Source organism: Lepus europaeus, chromosome 15 (assembly GCF_033115175.1).
Source record: "Lepus europaeus isolate LE1 chromosome 15, mLepTim1.pri, whole genome shotgun sequence".
Lineage (NCBI taxonomy): Eukaryota > Metazoa > Chordata > Mammalia > Lagomorpha > Leporidae > Lepus > Lepus europaeus.
The window spans coordinates 78,792,813-78,815,737 of record NC_084841.1 but is presented as its reverse complement, the minus strand read 5'-3'; the positions used below and the strand labels follow the sequence as shown (position 1 = coordinate 78,815,737).

The 22,925-nt window shown below is 39.1% G+C and overlaps 1 protein-coding gene and 1 pseudogene across 8 annotated transcripts in view; one reads left to right on the top strand and one right to left on the bottom strand.

Moving 5' to 3' along the window:
* KIAA0825 (KIAA0825 ortholog) overlaps positions 1–22,925 on the bottom strand; it is a 446,494-nt gene that overhangs the window by 396,348 nt on the left and 27,221 nt on the right. The window lies entirely within an intron of this gene.
* Positions 17,294–17,823, top strand: LOC133774586 (chromobox protein homolog 1-like; annotated as a pseudogene).

Here is a 22,925-nt window from a genome sequence, read left to right as displayed (position 1 = left end):
CTAGCAGAAAACCCAAATTTGGTAATTTTTTTGTTTTTAGACAGCCTCTCTATAATAAAGCAAGTTAAATGTCAGCTTGATTGTCCCCAAGTTGACAAATACTGTGAAGCTGTTATTAATACACACCCCATGAATTTAAAACTGATGAAAATATGTACAGATGTTAGCACAAACATGATAGCAAAATGACAGTAATATATATGATGTCCTGTATATCCTCTATGTACAATGCACTTTGTATACATTAACTTCCTTACTCTAACCATTCTATAAAATAGCTATTATACTCATTTAGAGGGACATGAACCAGCACTCTGATATGAGACGCTGGTGTCCCAAGCAGTGGCATAATCCACTGTGCCACAAAGCACGCCCATCTTCTAATCTTAACTCTTCTATTTTGCTAATCTGTGTTTATCATTTCTTTTAAAATCTAATTCAACAGTTACATAATTCCAAAATATCCCTTAACTGTGATCATTTCCTCATTTTTTTCCATTATTTCTCAGTATTTTGTACTGTTTAAAGAAAATCTGTTGTTTTGATATTCAGTGTGTATACTTGGCTTCTATTGAAGTCAGTTCTAGAGTAAGACAATAAATGGCAATGCTGTTGAGCATCCAAATGAGCTTGGTGATCACCATTTTAAGATTTCCAATGCACACAGTTACGTGAGTTTTTTCTAATTTCAGTATGGAAGATTATTAATAAACATATGGAATGTATTAAAGGACTGTCATTTGATAACGATAAAGTACCAGACTGGTGATGAGTCAGAGTGAGCCACATAGACTGGTGATGCTTCCATATTAAGATGACATGAAGCAAGAGTGACCTTTAGAGGAAAAGAGTCAGCAAGGTTAAGATGTTCTGTGATAGGGTCAGGGAGAAACTGCTCTGCAAAATAGAAGAAATGGAAGGAAGAAATTACCCTGAGTGAACACAGGTGCACAGTACCGACATGAGAAATAAAGGAGGGAGGGTCAACTGTTGAAGGTGATGCTAAAGGAAGGATTTGAAAGTTTTCTCACTAGGATAGCATGGTTCAGCATGTACTGAAATAGGCCCAGGGCCCATGTCTACTATTTGCTGAATAAAAGGCACGATTTCACTACTATTTCTATTATTTGTTGAGGAAAAGTACTACTTCACACTATTTACTGAGTAAAAGATAAAAACAACCTCAACAACAGAAAAATAAATTATCAGGAGGCCAATGTAGTTTGGCAAATATGAGGGTCCTTTGAAAAGTCTGGGGAAAACTGAGTGTGTGGAGAACCATCACATGGTAAACCAGGAAGCAGAGGGAGAAGAGGTAGGGCCCAACTTGGCTTTTACAAACAACTCTGGTGAGAAATACCTTCTGAAGGCCTGACCCCAGTGACCTAAGTACCTCCAATTAACCACCTCCTAAATATCATAATTTGATCAATTCTCTACCTTCCCGGTACAAGTAACGTATGATTTTGAGCATTAAATATCTGCATGAGTATAGGAATCATATCCTGTTCAGCCCATTGCAGACCCCTAACTTCTTAAAGTAAAATAACTTTTGGAAATTGCCATTCCACAACACTATTTTTATATTTTTATTTGTATGTTTCTGATTATTGTTTCTATTAGATTTTTTAAGAAAAACAGGTTTAATATTTGAAACAAGTACTAATAGTTTTTAATATTAATTATTGCCTTTTAAAATGATTAAAGTGTTATATCTAAGCCAAACATCTGTAGTTCAAGTTTCAGCCAGAGGCAAATTATAACAGTTGAGTTATAAATTCCTGAGAATGGTGATTATAATGAAATATGAACATATTATAAGCACTGCCAGAAAGCATTACAAAAAATCAAACTGTGTATGATCAAAAGAAAGCCCACAATAATCATTTTGGAATCTCCCTTGTCCTCTATGGTATTTTTGATGATACCTCTCTATCCAAGGGTCTCTTTTTTTCTAAATGTCAACTCATACAATGGTTAGAATCCTTATTTTAACTTTCTTCTGTTTTTTCAATGATAAAACTCTATTCTTCCTATATGTGCTTCCAATATGTGCTAAAAAGGAGTGAAAGAATGTAACAAAAAAAAAAAAAAAAAAAGGGAAGAAATCCGAACTGAAATCAAGCAAGAAAATGAGAAACACTCAGTCTAAGTGATTTTTGTAGCAAAGCCCTATGAGGAGGCTGACATGCCTTCTCAGCTCTGTGAATTCTACACTCCCACTGGTTCTGGCTCATACGAATTCCTATCTTTCAGTACCAATGTCTAACATAAAATAAGCAGAATTAATGAGTACAGTAAGGAAGTGGGATACTCTCATTAACTACACATTCCATATATAACTGAACAACTTTCAAACATTGCAATGGAATAAAACTGTCACTGAACCAAGAATTAATAGATTTGAGTCCTGATCCTGCTTATGCTAATCTCCATGTGATCTTGGGTAAATTACCCAATGTCTCTAGTGGGAGGAAGCACATGTTGCTTACTTACAGAATTAGTCAGAAAGATTTATTAGGCTAAGGTTTTTCTAGCTACACATTTGTTACATTCTATGGAATGGCAAGAAAAGTACATATCGGGGTAGGTGCTGTGGCTCACTGGGTTGGTCCTCTGCCTGCAGTGCCAGCATCCCATATGAGTGCCAGGTTCTAGCCCCGGTTGCTCCTCTTCTGGTCCAGCTCTCTGCTGTGACCCAGGAGGGCAGTGAAGAGTGGCCCAAGTGCTTGGGCCCCTGCAACCACGTGGGAGATCAGGAGGAAGCACCTTGCTCCTCGCTTCGGATCGCTGCAGCACCAGCCATAGTGGCCATTTGGGGAGGTGAACCAACAGAAGGAAGACCTTTCTCTCTAAGTCTCTCTCTCAATGTCTAACTCTATCTGTCAAATAAATAAATAAAAATTTCTAAAAAAAGAAAAGGACATATCTTTGATTACCCCAAAAGATTTATATTTTCATTAATAACATCTTTTTTTCCCCTCTTGGACTCTCAAAGTCATTGTTCAACTCTCTATTTTCTGTTCCCCAGGCCTGCTACCTAGAAAATCAAGGTAGAATCTCCAGGTTAGAAAGAAATAAGTGAAAAAAGAAAATGTGAGATAGCTAGATTTTTTTTTATTATTTCAACTAATTTTATTTACAGACTATAAATTTCTTCAAAAAGATACATTCCTTTATTTAGTCAATGGAAAAAGCTTTATTAACAGAAACAAAGTTTAAACATCATCACTTATATTTATACAGAAATACAGATCATTAAAAGTATATGAACATAGAACACAAAATGCAGTTTTTATGTAAGCAGTTACATGAATGAGGCTGTTTGTTGATCTGTTTGGTAATGAAGAAAATCCTGTTCTTTTTGTGTTGTTTTTGCATATTTTCATGTTTAAACTTGAATTTTTAAAATTTTTACTATGGTTAATTTAAGTACAATTTGTTCAATGGTTAAAATGGATTTTTGAGTGAAGAAACTTAGCATCAGTGACATTATTTTTATGGTAATAGTTAGCCGCTCTGTACTACCCCCAAACCCCATTTCCTAAAATATCCTGAGAACATTTTAAAAGCTGGCCCGTGTTTCTGAGGTCCTCTGACTTGGTAGGCTCACTACTCAACAAAAGATGGCTGAGACCTACTAACTTTCAACACGCCACCATGAAGGAAAAGGGTGACATTAGGAAGCCATACTTTGTAAGCCATCATGCATCCTTGATCTTTTATTCTATGTATATTTGATATCATTTGTATTATTCTTTGTATTACTGGTTTGGTATGTGTGGATGGTTTGAAAATAAAAGAAAGCAAAAACAAACTTTGAGCAGGTCATCATGGGTTTTTTTAAAATTTTATTTTAAGTTATATAAGTTTCATGTATTTCATACATATAGATTTAGGAACATAGTGATCCTTCCTTAATTACCCTCCCCCCACCCAAGCTCCAACCCTTCTTCCTCCTCCCTCTCACATTCCTACTCTTAATTTTTACAAAGATCTACTTTGAGTTTACTTAATGATTGTAAAGTTAACCCTACACTAAGTAAAAGAGTTCAAGAAATAGTATGAAAAAAAAAAATCACTGTTCCTCAACAGAAGAGTCAAGGGTTGTAAACCATCACTGAATCTCAAATTGTCCATTTCACTCCTAAACATTATGTTTTAGGTACTCTATTAGTTCCCTCAGATAGGAAAAACATAATATCTGTCTTTTGGGGACTGGCTTATTTCACCAGGTATAATCGTTTCCTAGCTGTGTCCATCTTGTTGCAAAAGATTTTTTTTTTTATAGCTGAGTACTCCATAGTGTGTGTCAGTCAACAGCTGATGGATATCTGGGTTGATTCCATATCTCGGCTACTGTGAATTGTGCCATAATGAACATGGGAGTACAGATAATTCTTTTATATGCTGATTTCTTTTGGTTTGGGTAAATTCCAAGGAATGGTATGGCTGGATCATATGACAGGTCTATATTCAGATTTCTGAAGTATCTCCATACTATCTTCCACAGTGGCTGCACCAGTTTACATTCCCACCAACAGTGGATTGGGGTACATTTTCCCCACATCCTTGCCAACATTTGTTTTCTATTGATTTCAGTATGAAAGGCATTCTAACTAGAGTGAGGGGAAACATGATTGTGGTGTTGATTTGCATTTCCCTAATGGCTAGTGATCCTGAGCATTTTCTCAAATGTCTGTTGGCCATTTGAATTTCCTCTCTTGAAAAGTGCCTGTTCAAGTTCTTTGTCCATTTCTCAACTGGATTGTTTTGTTGTTGTTGAGTTTCTTGAGCTCTCTGTGGATTGTGGATGTTAACCATTTATCAGTTACGTAGTTCACAAATATTTTCTCTCATTTTGTTGGTTACCTCTTCACTTTACTATTTCTTTTGCAGTGCAGCAGCTTCTCAGCTTGATGTAATCCCATTTATTGATTTTGGCTTTGATTGCCTGTGCTGCTGTGGTCCTTTCCAAGAAGTCTTTGTCTACACCAATGTCTTGCAGAGTTTCCCCAATGTTTTCTAGTAATTTGATGGTGTGAGGTCATAGATTTAGGTCTTTGGCCATTTTGAGTGGATTTTTGTATAAGGTATAAGGTATGGGTCTAGTTTCATACTTTTGACATGGAAAATCCAGTTTCTCCAGCACCACTTATTGAAGAGACCATTTTGCTCCAGGGATTGACTTTAGCTCCTCTGTCAAAGACAAGTTGGTTGTAGATGCATAGATTGATTTCTGGCATTTCTGTTATTTTCTATTGGTCTACATGTCTGTTTTTGTGCCAGTACCAGGCTGTTTTGACTACAACTGCCCTGTAGTATGTCTTAAGGTCTTGTATTGTGATGCCTCCAGCTTCGTTTTTATTGTTTGATTGCTTTAGCTATTCTGGGCCTCCTGTGCTTCCATATGAATTTTAGCATCCTTTTTTCTAGATCTGTGAAGAATATCACTGGTATTTTAATTAGGATCAAAACTGCTTTTGGTAGTATGGACATTTTGATAATGTTGATTTTTCCAATCCATGAATAATATCTTCTACTTTTCTTGAGTGTTTTGTAATTTTCATCACAGACATCTTTGACCTCCTTGGTGAAATTTATTCCAATGTATTTAATTCTTTTTAGGAGCTATTGTGAATGGGGCTGATCTTAAAAGTTCCTTCTCAGCCATGGCATTGTCTATTTAACAAAAGCTATTGATTTTTCTGTGTTGATTTTATATCCTACCACATTACTAACTCTTTTATGAGTTCCAATAGTCTCTCAGTGGAGTCTTTTGGATCTCTTATTTATAGAAGCATGCCATCTGCAAATAGGGATAGTTTGATTTTCTCCTTTCCAATTTGTATCCCTAGATTTCTTTTTCTTGCCTAATGGCTCTGGCTAAAACTTCCAGGACTATATTAAATAGCAGTGGTGATAGTGGGTATCCTCGCCTGGTTCCAGATCTTAGGGCAAATGCTTCAAGCTTTTCCCCATTCAATAGGATGCTGGCTGTGGGTTTGTCATAAATTACCTTGATTTGTGTTTGCTTAAGGTTTTCATCATGAAATGATGTATTTTACCAATTGCTTTCTTTGCATCCATTGAGCTAACCATATCATTTTTGTTCTTCATTTTGTCAATGTGATGTATCACATTGATCGATTTGCAAACGTTGACCCATCTCTGCATATTAGGGATAAATCCCACTTTGTGATGTATTGTTGGATTCATTTAGCTACTATTTTATTGAGGATTTTTGCATGTCTGTTTATCAAGGATATTGGTCTATAGTTCTCTTTCTCTGTTGTATCTTTTTCTGGTTTAGAAATAAAGGTGATAGAGGCATCACAGAAGGAAGTTTGGGAGGATTTCTTCCTTTTCAATTACTTTTGAATAGCTTAAGAAGAATTGGAATTAGTTCTTTAAATGTCTGTCAGCAGTGAAGCCACCCAGTACTAGGCCTTTTTTTGTTGGGAGAGTCTTTATTACTGATTCAATTTCTGCCTTGGTTATTGGTCTGTTCAGGTTTTCTGCTTTCATGACTCAATTTTGGTAGACTCTATGTGTCTAGGAATCTATCCATTTCTTCTAGCTTTCCGAATTTGCTGCCACACAGCTCTTTGTAATAATTCAGGTCATCACTCTTAAATGTGCATCAGCCATTTCTTGCGGCCCTTCCCATCCATATCTAGACACAAGGTAGTCTTCCTTTATTCACAAAGTTCTACCAATACTGCATAATTCAAAATTTAATTTTTACTAATCTTGAAATATGTAGTTCAGTGAATTCATTCATTGAGACATGGATTAAAGCTATCACATCTAAATAATAATAATAATGACAACTCTAATGTAGCAACTATATGGGCCAGTCATACATACCTCTAACTTTTATATAAGTTTAATAAGCTCATTCATTTTTAATATGATCCTATTGGATAGATGCTATTACAACCCCCCTATTAGATGTGGAAACTGAGGCAGAGTAGTTCTTGACCTGCCCAAGGTCACATAGACAGGAAGTGGCAAACCAGAAATTCAGATTGCTTCAAAGGCTGTCCTTAATCAGAATGCTAAAGACTGCCCTGATGTATAAGCTCATACTTTAAAATAATATTATCTCTAAATATATCGATTTGCTTTCTTTAAAATTTTATTTAAGTTATACAAGAGAACTATAAACCAATATCCTTGATAAACAGACATGCAAAAGTCCTCAATAAAATAGTAGCTAAATGAATACAACAATACATCACAAAGTGGGATTTATCCCTGATATGCAGAGATGGGTCAACATTTGCAAACCGATCAATGTGATACATCACATTGACAAAATGAAGAACAAAAATGATATGGTTAGCTCAATGGATACAAAGAAAGCAATTGGTAAAACATAATTTCATGATGAAAACCTTAAGCAAATTGGATATAGAAGGAACATTTCTCAACACAAATCATGTATTTCATATATACAGATTTGGAATATAGTTATACTCCCCACCCTACCTCTCTCCCGCCCATACTCCAACCCTTCTTCCTCCTCCCTCTCAAATTCTCATTCAAGTTTTACAAAGATCTACTTTTAGTTTACTTAATGATCGTAGAGTTAACTGTACACTAAGTAAAAGAGTTCAATAAATAGTATGAAGAAAGAAAAAAAAAAACACTATTCCACAACAGAAGAGACAAGGGCTGTAAAATAATCATCAAATCTCAAAATTTCATTTCATTCCATTACATTACATTTTAGGTACTCTATTCGTTACTTTGGATTAGGGAAAACATACGGTATTAGTCTTTTTGGCATTGGCTTATTTCACTAAGTTTAACGGTTTCCAGTTGCATCCATTTTGTTTCAAAAGACAAGAATTTATTTTTTTTAACTGCTGAGTAGTATTTCATAGGATATATATACAACATAATTTCTTTATCCAGTAGACATCTGGGTTGATTCCACATCTTAGTTATTGTGAATTGAGCTGCAATGAACATGGTGGTACAGGTAACTTTTTCATATGCTGATTTCTTTTGGTATGGGTAAATATATTGATTTGCTGTCAGCAATATACATTTAACAGATTTCCCTAGGATCATTATACATGTCCTTCATTATGAAACCCATATAATTATCTGAAGAAAGGGAAAAAATTTTTTTGTAACTCTAGATGGTCCTTTGTGATATTTAGAGTTGTCAGGAATTTCTTTTTTGTATTAATTATTAGGAGTTGAAATTTTGATGATTTTCCAAGGACTGAAAAAAAATTCAAATGGATCTCAATTTTTTGATAATCATTTAAAATACTGTATGCACTGAAGTCTTAGGAAACAAAGAGCATATTATTAGATTTAACCTGTTTTCTCATCTCTCATTTACATATTAGGTTGTCCTCCTAGATTGCCATGTTTTCTGCTAATTATAATGGCAGTTCTGATTACTATAATTACATGTGCTAAAATATCAATATACATCATACTAGTATATTAGAACTATTAAAACTCCCCTTTTCACAATATAAGATATTTCCTTGTAACTCCTTTATTAATGATTTATATATGTGTGTATAAGAAGTAGAAATTGACAGGGTAAGTCAGAAGAAATTATTTAAGCTTGACAAGCAAATGGAATTAATTGGCATATGATTTACTCACCAAATCTGACACGGCTTTATTTTTCAATACACTTCTCTTCCTAGAAAATATTTTCACTTTAATAACTCTTTAAAATCTTCAATATGCAGTCCTAGCCATCTCTTGCTTTAACAGAACAGTGAAATGAAGATAATGTGAAAATGAATATTAATTTTAGCACTCTATCATAACTTGGCACTCGTTCATTTCACATGATCTCCAAATCATAAAATTATTACATATTTTGAGATTAGAACCAAATAATGTCAAAATTTATGTAGTTAATGATTAACTAATGAATTTCCAAGTACAATAAAAATCTTACTGATTTGGAGAAAGATATATCTGCTTTACTAGAAAATTTAAGTTGCAGAATACTTTTTAAAAATGCATTTGTAGGCTAGCGCCGTGGCTCACTTGGTTAATCTTCCACCTGCGACGCTGGGTTCTTGTCCCAGTTGCTCCTCTTCCAGTCCAGCTCTCTGCTGTGGCCCGGGAGTACAGTGGAGGATGGCCCAAGTGCTTGGGCCCCTGCACCCGCATGGGAGACCAGGAGGAAGCACCAGGCTCCTGGCTTCGGATCGCAGCAAAGGCCACAGAGGCCATTTGGGGGGTGAATCAACAGAAGGAAGACCTTTCTGTCTCTCTCTCTCTCTCACTGTCTAACTCTATCTGTCAAATAAAAAAAAAGCATTTGTATTAAGCAACAACTGGGAATAATTATGAACATAGTTTATGTGATGTCAATTATACTTTTACACAACTCTTTTAATGATTAAATAATGATGATTTGAATTTAGCATGTATTTTATATCAATTATAAAGGATTTACAGTTCTTACTCATATTTTCCCCAGGTTTAAGAATTTCTCCTAAAATCTTATTAGTATCACATCAGTGTTGTTCTCCCAAAATATTGGTAATATTATTAACTAGCTTAATATTAATTTGATGAAAAAAAAAACAACCCTTTTCCTGACTTCCAGGGTTTTGTTGCAGGAATTAGCACTAATCTTACAGCATCAGTTTCCATTTCAACTGATTATAAACAGTCAAGCTTCATGCTCTTCACATAACAATACAACCCTGAGATCCCTTTCCTTTCTATTCCAGCTTCTCAAAACAGCGGTCTATATTTCCTAATCCTGTGTTCTATTTTATAAAAAGAGATTTCCTTCTTTATTTGAAAGGCAGAGTATCAGAGAGGGCAAGAGAGAGAGCGACAGAGACAGAGATCTTCCACCTGCTGGTTCCTGCCCCTCAAATGGTTACAACAGCCTGGGCTGGGCAAGGACAAAGCCAAGAGCCTAGAACTCCATCTGGGTATTCCATGTGGGTGGCAGTGGTCCAAGTATTTGTACCATCTTCTGCTGCCTTCCCAGGTGCATTACCAGGAAGCCAGAGGGGTAGTGGAGCAGTCAGGACTTGAACTGGCACTCCAATATGGGATGCAGGCTTCTCAAACAGCAGCTTAACCTGCTGTACTGTGAGAGCTCCTCCACTTCCTAATCCTGTGTTCTTAACACTCATTTCCTGCTCAACTCAGAGCAATCTGGCTTCTGCCTCTATCCTTACACTGAAACTACAAAATCTTTTTTAGTTCCTATCATACTGAATTTCTTTGCCCTATTTGATTCTGATAGCTACTCCTTCCTTGAAACCATCTCTTCTTTTGACAACTTTGCTAAATGCCACATCTTATGAGTTCTCTTTGTACTGATACCATGTGTAGACAGGCTTCTGGCACTGTGGGGAGTTGGACATCTCACCACACTTTTTCTTTAATATCTATCTTTAATCATATATATATATATATATATATATATATATATATATATATATATATATATATAATGGGAGTCATTCTTATATGTTACAGGACCTAGTTTTCCCAGTTAAAATTAATTCATTGAGGGTTAGACCAATTACATGCACACTGAATTCTGACATGTGGAATGAAGGCAGAGACAAGGTATAACTGGTAGTAAGCCAATCAAGCCAATTCCAGCCTCCTGAGAGAGGGTACACAGATTTTGTTGGCTGAGGTCCCTGCAGCTGCCTTGTTCCTGCCCTTCTCCAACTGACTGCATATCCCCTTTTTTTTGGTTCTATGAAATATATACAATAAATCCTCCCCCTGCTCCATTGAGCAATGGTTACTTTTTAACAGTTGCTGAAATTAACCAGGGCAGATTTAATTAAAGTAAAATACATCTTGATTGCCTCTTCTCCTCTCTCTGTCATTAGACACTGATATTCACCAAAGATTATCCACCATAGACATTCTGTCTAGGATGGACTTCATGTCATGCTACTCCAAAATATGGCACCTTAGCATTTTAGAAAACAGCTGAAGCAGGAAGGTCTTTCATTTCCTTCTCCCCTTCTCCCCTGGAGTGAACTATAAAAGAATTCTCTGACCTTACTTCCACTCCTCCCTATTCCCACCACCATGGAATATCCTTATTTTTTAAGACAAAGGTACACAGAGATAGCTGAACAAACTGGCCTTGCTAAGACCCCCTCAGTTTATTAGGAATCAAATCTTGGTCTCCCATGTGGGTGGCAAGGATACATGAGCCATCACCTGCTACCTCCCATGGTGTAGCAGTAGGAAGAAAGATTTGGAAGTACAGCAGGGACTTAATCCCAGGCACTCTTATTTGCAGAGTGGGTATCCCAAGTGAAAACCTAACTGCTGAACCAAACACCTGTCCTTTGCCCTAGTATCTTAAATCAGCTTTCAGCAAACTATGATATGATCTGTTTTTTCCATGGCCTGCAAATTAAGAATGTTTTTCACATTTCTATCCAGTTGTAAAAATTTTTTTAAAAAATGTTACAGAGGTCATTATAGTCCACAAATCCAAAAACATTTACTGTCTGATATTTTCTTAAAGATTTATTTATTTATTTGAAAGTCTGAGTTACACAGAGAGTGGAGAGGCAGAGAGAGAGAGAGGTTTTCCGTCTGATGGTTCACTCCCCAGATGGCCGCAACGGCCGGAGCTGTGCTGATCCTAAGCCAGGAGCCAGGAGCTTCTTCCGGGTCTCCCACTTGGATGCAGGGGCCCAAGGACTTGGGCCATCTTCTATTGCTTTCCCAGGCCATAGCAGAGAGCTAATTCAGAAGTGGAGTAGTCAGGACCAGAATTGGCACGCATATGGGATGCCGGCGCTTCAGCCAGGGCGTTAACCCGCTGCACCACAGCGCCAGCCCCACTATCTGATGTTTTGTAATAGACAAAATTTGCTGAACCCAGTCTTAAATAGTCACCAAATTCTTTGAAGCTTTCTCTCTCTAATATCTTAAATGGTCACCAAATGCTCTCAGATTTTACTTCCCCCTCTATCTACTATCAGTGTCCTAAATCTGGACGTTATTTCTTGCTGCCAAACAAAAGAAAAGCCTCTTATCTGGCTCCCAGGTCTCACACATGGAACAAATATGTATTTGGTTTTGCTCCCCTTTCCACTCCTGGCACGGAGCACTAAAACCCTTGGAATTTCCTGAGTGATAGAAGTTTCTTTAGTTACTAGTATCTGAGGTTATGCTAATAAGGTGGCTCTTGGTAAGCCCCTAGAGAGCTTCAGGGTGGAAATCGATCAACAGAGGAACCAATCAGCTGACCAGTGAACCAGCACCTTCAGCTCCACACTCAAGCCCTCTCCAACCTCCAAGAAGGAGAGAAGCATGCAAGATTGAACCTGCTCATTGATGGACACTGATTTAATCAACAATACCTACACAGTGACTTCAATGAAAACTCGTGAACAGGAAGGTTCAAGGGATTCCAGGTTGGTGAACATATCCATGTCCTGACAGCATGGCACACACAGAGAACACATGCAGATTCTGTGCCATGATCTTCCTTATTTGCCATGTGCATCTTATAAGTGTGGCTGTTTTTATATTTCACTTTTTTTTTTTTTTTTTTTGACAAGCAGAGTGGATAGTGAGAGAGAGAGACAGAGAGAAAGGTCTTCCTTTTTTGCCGTTGGTTCACCCTTCAATGGCCGCTGCGGCCAGCGCATCGCGCTGATCTGAAGCCAGGAGCCAGGTGCTTCTCCTGGTCTCCCTTGCGGGTACAGGGCCCAAGGACTTGGGCCATCCTCCACTGCCTTCCCGGGCCATAGCAGAGAGCTTGCCTGGAAGAGGGGCAACCGGGATAGAATCCGATGCCCCAACCGGGACTAGAACCTGGTGTGCCGGCGCTGCAAGGCGGGGGATTAGCCTGTTAAGCCACGGCGCCGGCCATATTTCACTCTTTCTAATCAAACTGTACATACAGTGCTTTCCTGAGTTTTACAAGTCAGTCTAATAAATTAATGAAACTAAGGGGAAGATATAGGAACTCTTGAATTTGCTTGGGCAGATGTGTAGGTCAGATGGGGAACGCGTTTGTGGCTGGTATCTGAAGTTAGGGCAGTGTTGTGGGACTGAGCTCTCATTGTGGGTACTTTCAACTCCAGGGAATTAATGTCAGAACTAAAATGAACTGCTGAACACCCAGTTGGTGTCTGCCTTGAACACAGGCACTAGACTTTTCATTTTATAACTAAATCTGATCATTTCACTAATGTGTTTAAATAACACTGAAAATTTTTCAAAGTATATAGCACTACTACAGGCTCTTTGTTTTATATATTTGAATATAGTTCTACATGTCTTAATTACATTTTTTATTGTAACTCTCCTGGCTTGACTTCTTCAAATAACCTCCTAGCTATAACTCCCTTTACTAAGGATATTTTCAGAAGAAAATCATATTTATGGACAACATTTGCTTTAACACATAGATAAAACTATTTAATGGAAACATATACCTATAATAACATAATTTATGCATTGTCTTTAAAACAGAAAAAAGTTATCAACAATAATGTCTTGAATCATTTTTAAATGGCTTTTTAACAGTTTAAGCCACATTTTAGAAATGTGAAAATCATATAGAATACAGGGAAGAAACTACTTAGATGTTTTAATTACTAAATAAAGTCTAAAGATACAGCATATTTTATTGATATTATTGAGAAATAATAGCTAATAAATCAAAATGTAAACCAACAATATACCTAAGGTGAAAAATCAAGATTGAATATTAAGCTATCAAATAAAATTTAAATATGGTCCCTAAAAACTCTTTCTAGTTTCCTTAAAAATATGGAAATTAGATAAAAATGATATTTAAAGGCCCTTCTAGTTTTATAATTCTGTGAGTTTAATCAGATGATCTATTTTTCCCTTTATATTTAATCTTCTGTCATATAGCCTTTGCAGTATACTTTTAAATTCTGTAGTTCAATAGAAGGATAATTTGTTGGTGGTTAAAACAAATTCACATGAAATGACCTGAAAAATCTATTTAAAAAGCAATCAGTGAAAGTAAATATTGGATTTCTTCATGTTAAATCTAAAAATCCATCACTATACTTGCTTTTTACTTTCTTTGCTGCTTAACATATCTCAACAGTGAATCTCTCATATCAACATAGTCATCATGATCCAAGCTGCAAATAATAGAGAGTGTCAGTGTCAATTTTGCTTTCTCACACTTGCATCCCTTCACTTCATCTGATTTTAATAATCCCTGTCAAACCACAAACAGTCCAAATTACCTTCATGACACAGAAGCTTTCAAGGAGCAGACAGAATCTCAACTTTCATTTAGCAGCTACAAAAGAAAGCTGTCCAGCTGGACAAATATTATTTCCACACTTGACAATCGCTACAGTTGAGCATGCATTTTAATTTTAACTAAACCTGCCAGGAGTTTGATATGAGCTTCTTGTTTTGTGTAGATTGACTCACAGGATTATCAGACCAATGACTGTAATTGTGCTGAAAGAACCCAGCATTTATCTACTAAAACATGAATCACACAGCAAAGCTGATGGATCAAAATGAAACGTATAAGAGATAATGTGTACGTACAGATTGTAGGGGGGAGACTATTTAAATTAGATGTTTTAATTACTAAATATGGTCTATAGATGCTACATAGAATCTTGATATGATTTTAAAAAATAATAGCTAAGAAATAAAAATGTAAAATAGTTCAAATTTTAATCCACAGACACCACTAAGAAACAAGTTGTAAGAATTAAATCTAAAGAAACTAAAGAAAAGTATAGGATTGATTCAATTTCAAAATCAGATTCCTAGAAAAGTTATAGGTGTTAATCACAATAAAACTCATATTCTTGACAAAATGTAAAAAATAAAAAAATAAAAAAGTTCACCCTATGCTAGTCAATGTACTCCTGCACATAGGATGTAAAATCTCAATACAAAATCAGAATAAAAATGAGGAACATAATAACCATTACAAAGCATTTTGAGGATATTTTTATAAAAATGCTTAATACTATCATCGGACACTTAAATTCATTTGCAATGTTAATAATTCTAAGTCTCAGCTATTTTAAAAAATCCAAAGAGAAACCACATACTGACTTGCTTAAGTGATTTTTTTATTTTACTCAACTTCAGGCTGCTTACTTGGTTATATGTATAAACTGGTTTTGTACTTTTTGACAACTACAATTCTATTTGGATTGGTAGAATATCACAAAATTTTTGGATTTAATTATGAATTTCTATGTGCATTACAGCTTATTCCAAGTGTAGGTCCCTCCATAGGTTATAATTCATTAACAGTATTTTTTTTTTTTTTTTTTTAGTGGGAGGTAAAATAGCAAGGTTTATTAGGGAAGGGACATCCGTAAGGTGGATGGGCACCTCGCCAGACAGAGCCTGAGAGACTGGGGGGAGGGGACGGGGCGGGGCACGGATCGAGGTTACGTGTTTGAGTAGAGAGATTACACCAGATCAGGCCAGGCGGGCGGCTCAGCAGAGAGACAGAGGGCTGAGCCACAGTCCCCTTTGAGGCTGGGGGTTTTTAAGGAGATGGGTCTTGCTTCCCCACCTCTGCTCCTCTTGGAACAAAGGGCTTTTGGGATGTAAATAGAAAAACTTCTCTCTTAGCCGGTGCCTTGGCTTAACAGGCTAATCCCCAGCCTTGCGGCACCAGCACACCGGGTTCTAGTCCCGGTTGGGGCACCGGATTCTATCCCGGTTGCCCCTCTTCCAGGCCAGCTCTCTGCTATGGCCTGGGAAGGCAGTGGAGGATGGCCCAAGTGTTTGGGCCCTGTACCCGCAAGGGAGACCAGGAGAAGCACCTGGCTCCTTGCTTCGGATCAGCGAGATGCGCTGGCCGCAGCGGCCATTGGAGGGTGAACCAACGGCAAAAAGGAAGACCTTTCTCTCTCTCTCTCTCTCTCTCACTATCCACTCTGCCTGTCAAAAAAAAAAAAAAAAAAAGAAAAAGAAAAAAGAAAAGAAAAGAAGAGAAAAAGAAAAACTTCTCTCTTGAAGGTCTAAAACAAAGGACTTTATGGATGCAAATGTTATCAGACAGGAGGAAGGGAGCAGGGTGTTTGAGATGTAGATACTGGGCTGCACCTGGGAGATTGTGGAAGAAAGGCAGAAGGGGTGGGGACCTCCACCTGGCAGCATTAACAGTATTTTTATGATATATTCTACAATAACTTCTTTTTTGGACAGAGTTAGTGAGAGAGAGAGAGACAGAGAGAAAGGTCTTCCTTTCCATTGGTTCATCCCCCAAATAGCTGCTACAGCCGGAGTGTTGCGGCTGGCGCACTGCGCCAATCCAAAGCCAGGAGCCAAGTGCTTCCTCCTGGGTGCAGCGCCCAAGGTCTTGGGCCATCCTCCACTGCCTTCCCGGGCCACAGAAGAGAGCTGGACTGGAAGAGGAGCAACCAGCACAGAACCAGCACCTAACAGGGACTAGAACCTGGAGTGCCGGCGCTGAAGGCAGAGGATTAGCCTAGTGAGCCGCGGCGCCAGCCCACAGTAACTTTTTATAAACATCACCAAAACCAAGTAATTTTATCGTTCATTTTACAGTTTGCTACTCAGTCTACAATAGCATTCACAATAATTTCAAGTGTTTCAACTTTGCCAGAATGAACCTCCTAACTTCGATTTTAAAATTAGTTAAAGGGCCGGCACTGTAGAACAACTAGTTAAGCTGCCATCAGCAGTGCTGGCACCCCATAAGGGTGCCAGTTTGAGTCCTGGCTGCTTCATTTCTGATCCAGCTCTCTGCTATGGCCTGGGGAAGCAGCGAAGGATGGCCCAAGTGTTTGGGCCCCTGCACCCACATAGGAGACCCAGGTGAAGCCCTTGGTTCCTGGTTTCGGGCTGGCCCAGCCCTGCCTGTTGTGGTCATCGGGGGAGTAAAGCAATGGATGGAAGTTGATATTCTCTCTCTCTTTCTCTCTCTCTCTCTTTCTCTGTTTCAAATAAGTAAATCTTTAAAAAGAAAAACCAGCTGAGAAACTTGAACTACTATTGGAATTGGTTTGTTGTTCTTTGGAATTGATTTTTTTAATTAGAAGTATGCAACAGTACTAACATACAACTAGCATCATTTGAAAGTCGATGGGGCAGAGGGGAGGGCCGTTGGCTGGGGCCTGCAGTAGGCTGCTTCAGTGAGTGGCTCAACTGCGGCCACTGGCTTGTTGCTTTCTGGGCGCCACTCCCCCTGGCCAGCCTAAGGCGATGTGCCAGTAGCGCGACCCGGATTCTTCTCGAGCTCCTGGGGGCTGCTTTGAGCAGCATCAACCTTTAAACCAGAAAGCTGGCAGGCACTATGGGGAAAAAACAAAACAAGAAGAAAATGGAGGAGGTGTTATTAGAAGAGGAAGAGGAATGTGTGGTGGAAAAAGTTCTCGGCCATCGAGTTGTAAAGGGCACAGTGGAGTACCTCCTAAAGTGGGAAGGTTTCTGACGACGACAATACGTGGGGACCAGACGGGAATCTGGATTGCCCTCACCTCATTGCGGAGTTTCTGCAGTCACAGAAACGGCACAGGGGACAGAGAAGTCAGAGGGAGGCCAGCGCCAAGCTGATTCTGATTCTGAAGATAAGGCAGAAGAGAGCAAACCAAAGAAGAGAGAAGAGTCAGAAAAGCCATGAGGTTTGGAGCCAGAATAGATTACTGGAGCTACAGCCTCGAGTCAGAACTCATGTTCCTGATGAAATGAAAACCGGATGAGGCTGACCTGGTCCCTGCCAAGGAAGCCAATGTCAAGTGCCCACAGGCTGTCATTTCCTTCCATGGGGAAAGGCTGCCGTGGCACTCCTACCCCTTGGAGGATGACGACAAAAACGATGACTAGAATTAAGCCTCTTGAGCACCAGCCCGTCCCATCCGACTGTGGGTTCCGGGTGGAGAGGGAAGAAGTTCTACTTGTCTTGACACCGCAGAAGTGGCTTGAGAAGATGTCCTTTGAAGAGCCAGGACAGTTTCTGTGCCCTGCAGCAGCCCAAGTGCTGTAAGCTGTTCCAAGCTATGTAGTTCACACAGCCATCCCAGTGGAGGGGAAGGGGCTAAGTGTTTCAAGGCAGCCCGTTCTGTGCTTTGCTGAGAGAAGCCAAGGGCCTTCTATTTAGGACAAACTTGCAGAATCGATTGAAAGAACAAAAAGATATTGTAGGTCTTCAAGGAGCATCTCCACAGCCCACACACCTTCTTTCCAACACTGTTAACTCTGCGTTTTTACAGCATAGCATGTGTTTACTTTTTGGTTATTACTGGTGTATTATTTTGGGATGGAGGGGATGAGATAGGGAGAAAGGGAAATGGGTTGGATCATGTTGATTAAAATTTGGGGCCTGACTAGGGAAATGGCTCAACAGTAGAGAGAACAACTAACTGATGAATTGGTTTTATATCCAGGATATTTTACCTTTTCAAAAAAATGTCACTGGGGCCAGTGCTGTGGCGTAGCAGGTAAAGCCACCTCCTGTGTGCCAGCATCCCACATGGGTGCCGGTTCGAGTCCTGGCTACTCTACTTCCAATCCAGCTCTCTGCTATGGCCTGGGAAAGCAGTAGAAGATGGCCCAAGTCCTTGGGCCCCTGCACCCATGTGGGAGACCCGGAAGAAGCTCCTGGCTCCTGGCTCCTGGCTTAGGATCGGCGCAACTCTAGCTGTCGCGGCCATTTGGAGAATGAAACAGCGGATGGACGACCGCTCTCTCTGCCTCTCCTTTCCTCTCTGTGTAACTCCAACTTTCAAATAAATAAAAAAATCTTTTTTTAAAAAATGTCATTGACACCATAAATGGGGACTGTTTGAAAGCTGTGAATGCCTGAAAGCTGTAAGCCAAGGTGTTCCCTGCCTGAGCTTAATGTTGTTCCCCACAAAGGACGAAGCCAGTTCAGAAGTTACCAAAGCCGCATTTTGGAGATGGAGACTGACTGGGGAGGGAGAGTGTACACAGGCAGATAGATCATACTGTCTTAGAGGTGCTAATTCTTGAAATTAGACAAGACGACGCTTTCTTTTCCAATCATTATGTTGTATCAGCTTATCCATCCAACCACAGGTTGTGGTACTGGAAGAAGGGAAGAAAGTGGTACAGGAGATGGCAGAGTAGGGAAAGACAAGGGCCCATATTCTTAAGGTAGTGAACTCTTGAAGCCTCTGGTTTGTTTTGAATTTTGAACCTTGAAACCATGGGTGGCAGGGTTCAGTCACTGACAGCACAAGTTTCATTGAAACTATTCTAGGGTTGATTGATCTCAGAAGCCCTGGTCTCAGAAGAAAACTAAGCATTCAGACTGAGGCAGTGGTTTACTTTATTTTTTTTTTTTAAACATTTTATTTTTATTTATTTGACAGGTAGAGTTACAGACAGTGAGAGGAAGAGACAGAAAGGTCTTCCTTCCATTGGTTCACCTCCCAAATGGCCGCCACGGCTGGAGCTATGCCGATCCGAAGCCAGGAGCCAGGTGCTTCTTCCTGGTCTCCCATGCGGGTGCAGAGCCCAAGCACCTGGGCCATCCTCCACTGCCTTCCTGGGCCACAGCAGAGAGCTGGACTGGAAGAGGGGCAACCGGGATAGAATCCAGCACCCATATGGGATGCCGGCACCGCAGGCGGAGGATTAACCAAGTAAGACACGGTGCCAAGTGGTTTACTTTAAAACACCAAACAGTTTTTTTTTTTTGTTTGTTTGTTTGTTTGTTTTTTAATCCTAAGAATTAACTAAGATCCAAGATGTTCCATCTTGATTCCTAAGATCCATCAGTTCTTGACATGGTCTACTCCTGCATCTAGAGCTATATTGTAAAATCTCTGTAGGCATGTGTTAGGTTTCTGTGAAAACTTTGTTTAAATGTAAACTTCATAACACACTGTCAGTTTTTGTCTTAATAAAACTATAGATTTATGAAAAAAAGTGGATGAAGTTCTTCTAATGGGGTCAATATATTAACCACCATTGTTTCACTTTTCAAACATGGACAAAAAAACTCAGAAATGAAAATGAAATTTAGAATGGTCTAAAGGAAAAGTCATATTTCAGAACGTTACACAAATATTTGTACTTTCTGCAATTAAGTATTTTTTTTTTTTTTTTGACAAAGTGGATAGTGAGAGAGAGAGACAGAGGGAAAGGTCTTCCTTTTTGCCGTTGGTTCACCCTCCAATGGCCACTGCGGCCGGCACATCTCGCTGATCCAAAGCCAGGAGCCAGGTGCTTCTCCTGGTCTCCCATGCGGATGCAGGGCCCAAGCACTTGGGCCATCCTCCACTGCCTTCCTGGGCCATCCTCCACTGCCTTCCCGGGCCATAGCAGAGAGCTGGTCTGGAAGAGGGGCAACCGGGACTAGAACCCGGTGTGCCGGCGCCGCAAGGCGGAGGATTAGCCTGTTAAGCCACAGCGCCGGCCTGCAATTAAGTATTAAAATACAATATTTTTAAGCACAGTCTTAAAATAAGCCCATGTAGTCCATGTTGATGCTTCCTTAGTAGACTCAGTCTGATTTTTAGGTTGTCGGTGACATCATTACAGGGTTGTTGGGTGGTAAATGACAATAGACATTTTCTGTGAGTTACACATTAATTGTTTTTGGTAATTCAAAGAAATTTAGTTTGATGTAAACTGCTGCTTTTTTTTAATCATTGTTGCCAAAGGGTTATTACAAAATAAAAATGCAATACTCAAAAACTGAATGAGTAGTTACTGGCAGGCATATCAAGTGGCTGCTAGGGTGGCAGCCTGGAGTACTGCTGCCACCCCCACTTTCCAAGAGCTTTAAAAGTAAGCTGTACCTAACTGCTTACGTCCAAGTGCATTCACTTTATCAGCAGGCATGCTTTATATTGTCCTTGAAAGAAAATTAGGTCTGCTTATACATGAAAACTTTATGGAAAATAGAATTAAACACTAAGCCTCTTTTAGAGAAAGAAAAGTTTGAACTGTATGCATAGTGTTTCATAAATGCATTTTCCAAGAACTTTAAGACCACCTCTTATTGTTTCTGAAAAGGAGAAATGAGTTATCACAATTTAAATACATATAAAAGAGAGAATTCTATTAACTACATTGGCATTTAACATATGAGATTATGATAGAATTTAGAAGCACAAGGTACAGGTCTATATAAACCCATCCTGGTTTATTTATATACAACAAGAATGAAAAATCTGGGATGTATTAACAATGATAATCTAGCTCATTATGGCATGACATTGGGAGATCTCTAGAATACTATATACTTTAAAAAAAAATTTTTTTTTATTTATTTTAATTTCATTTGAAAGGCAGAAACAAAGAAACAGAAGAAGAGGGATCTTCCATCTGTTGGATCACTCCCAAAATGCCAATAATAACCAGGGCTGGGTCAGGCCAAAGTCAGGAGTCCAGAACTCAATCTGGGTCTCCCATGTGTGGGACAGGGACCTAAATATCTGAGTCATTATCTGCTGCCTCCCAGCGTATATACGAGCAGCAGGCTGTAATTAGGAGTGAAACGGTAAAAATCGGAGTGTTGTTATTCATGAGCAATACAAATCAGTATGGGACACGACCAACTATGACAGCAGTGACTAGAATAAAGAGGAGACATCATTTAGAGCAGGACATGCTTGCTGTCAAAGGTTTTATGGTTCTGCTGCATGCAGCCCCAGATGCCATGCACTGTCAGCACCTGCTCGCTTTCTTGATGCTGGCTGCAGACTGGGCTGATGCTGTGCTTGCTCAGGTGGTTTTCTGCAGGTTAGGGCCCGACCACAGGTCAGGATAGAGAGGAAGCCATAAGGAAGTTTATGCAGTAAGATATAAATTATTACAAAGAAAATTCTAAATTTTTTATCTGGTTGGCAGCATGACAGTTTATGAATTAGCTTTAAAAAAAAAAAAAATTGAACCAAGGTGGAGATCAGAAGGGGTGGCAAATTCACAATTAGACATGATGAGTTTGAGTGTGGCACACAAATGGAAATGTCCCAAAAAGAGGAAACAAGAGTAGATGAGAAGGGACAGGGCTCATAGTGTCAAACTGTAATTCAGCAGACCAAGAGGTAGACAGCATCATTCATACTTATTTTTGCTGTGACCATGAGTTACCATAAACATGCATAGCAATTGTGTATATAGGTGTATCTACATATATTAAACAAAAGCTTTCTAGGGCATTACTTACCATTCATAACTGCTCTGATTATTCTGTATTCCAGTATGTTTTATTTCTTTTACTTTATAAATCATTTTTGTACTTGAAAGGCAGAGAGAGGATGTAGAGAGGCCTCTTATTCACTGCTTCACTCTCCAAATGACTAAAACAACTAGGACTGGGTCAGCCTGAAGGAAGGAACCTGGAACTTAATCTAGGTCACCATGTGGAGCACAGGGACCCAGCTACTTGAGCCATAAGTTGCCTCCCAGGGTGTGCTTTTATTTAGCAGGAAGCTTGATCTGATGCAGAGGAGCCAGGACAAAAACACAGCACTCAGATGTGGGATGTAGGTGTCCCAAGCAGAAGCTTAATTGCTGAGCCAAACACCTGCCCCTTCTCCCTCTCCTGCTCTCGATCTCCCTCTTGTTCCCCCTCCCTCCCCCCCACCGTGCTCCCCACTGTACCTTAAATTTGGCTTTGAGATTTTTAGGTTAAAAAGAGGACTTTGTGATCATTCTGGAGGACCATCCGTAAAGATTTGACAGATGACCCCAGAAAGAGATGTTCTATGAGAAGGGTGCAAATGAGAGAAGCAGAACACTAAGGACTGGTTTACTAGGAAGCATGAACGGATAGTAAGGAAATGGCCAAAGAAGATTAAAAAACAAACAATTGGGGTCACAGATTAGGCATAATACAGTATCAAAGAGGACAGTGTTGCAAAAAAGAATGGAGTAGTCAACAAAAGCCTTTTCCAACACAAAATTTTGCCCCTACTGCAGTATTTCTCAAAGTGTAGTCCAAATTTAAGCTC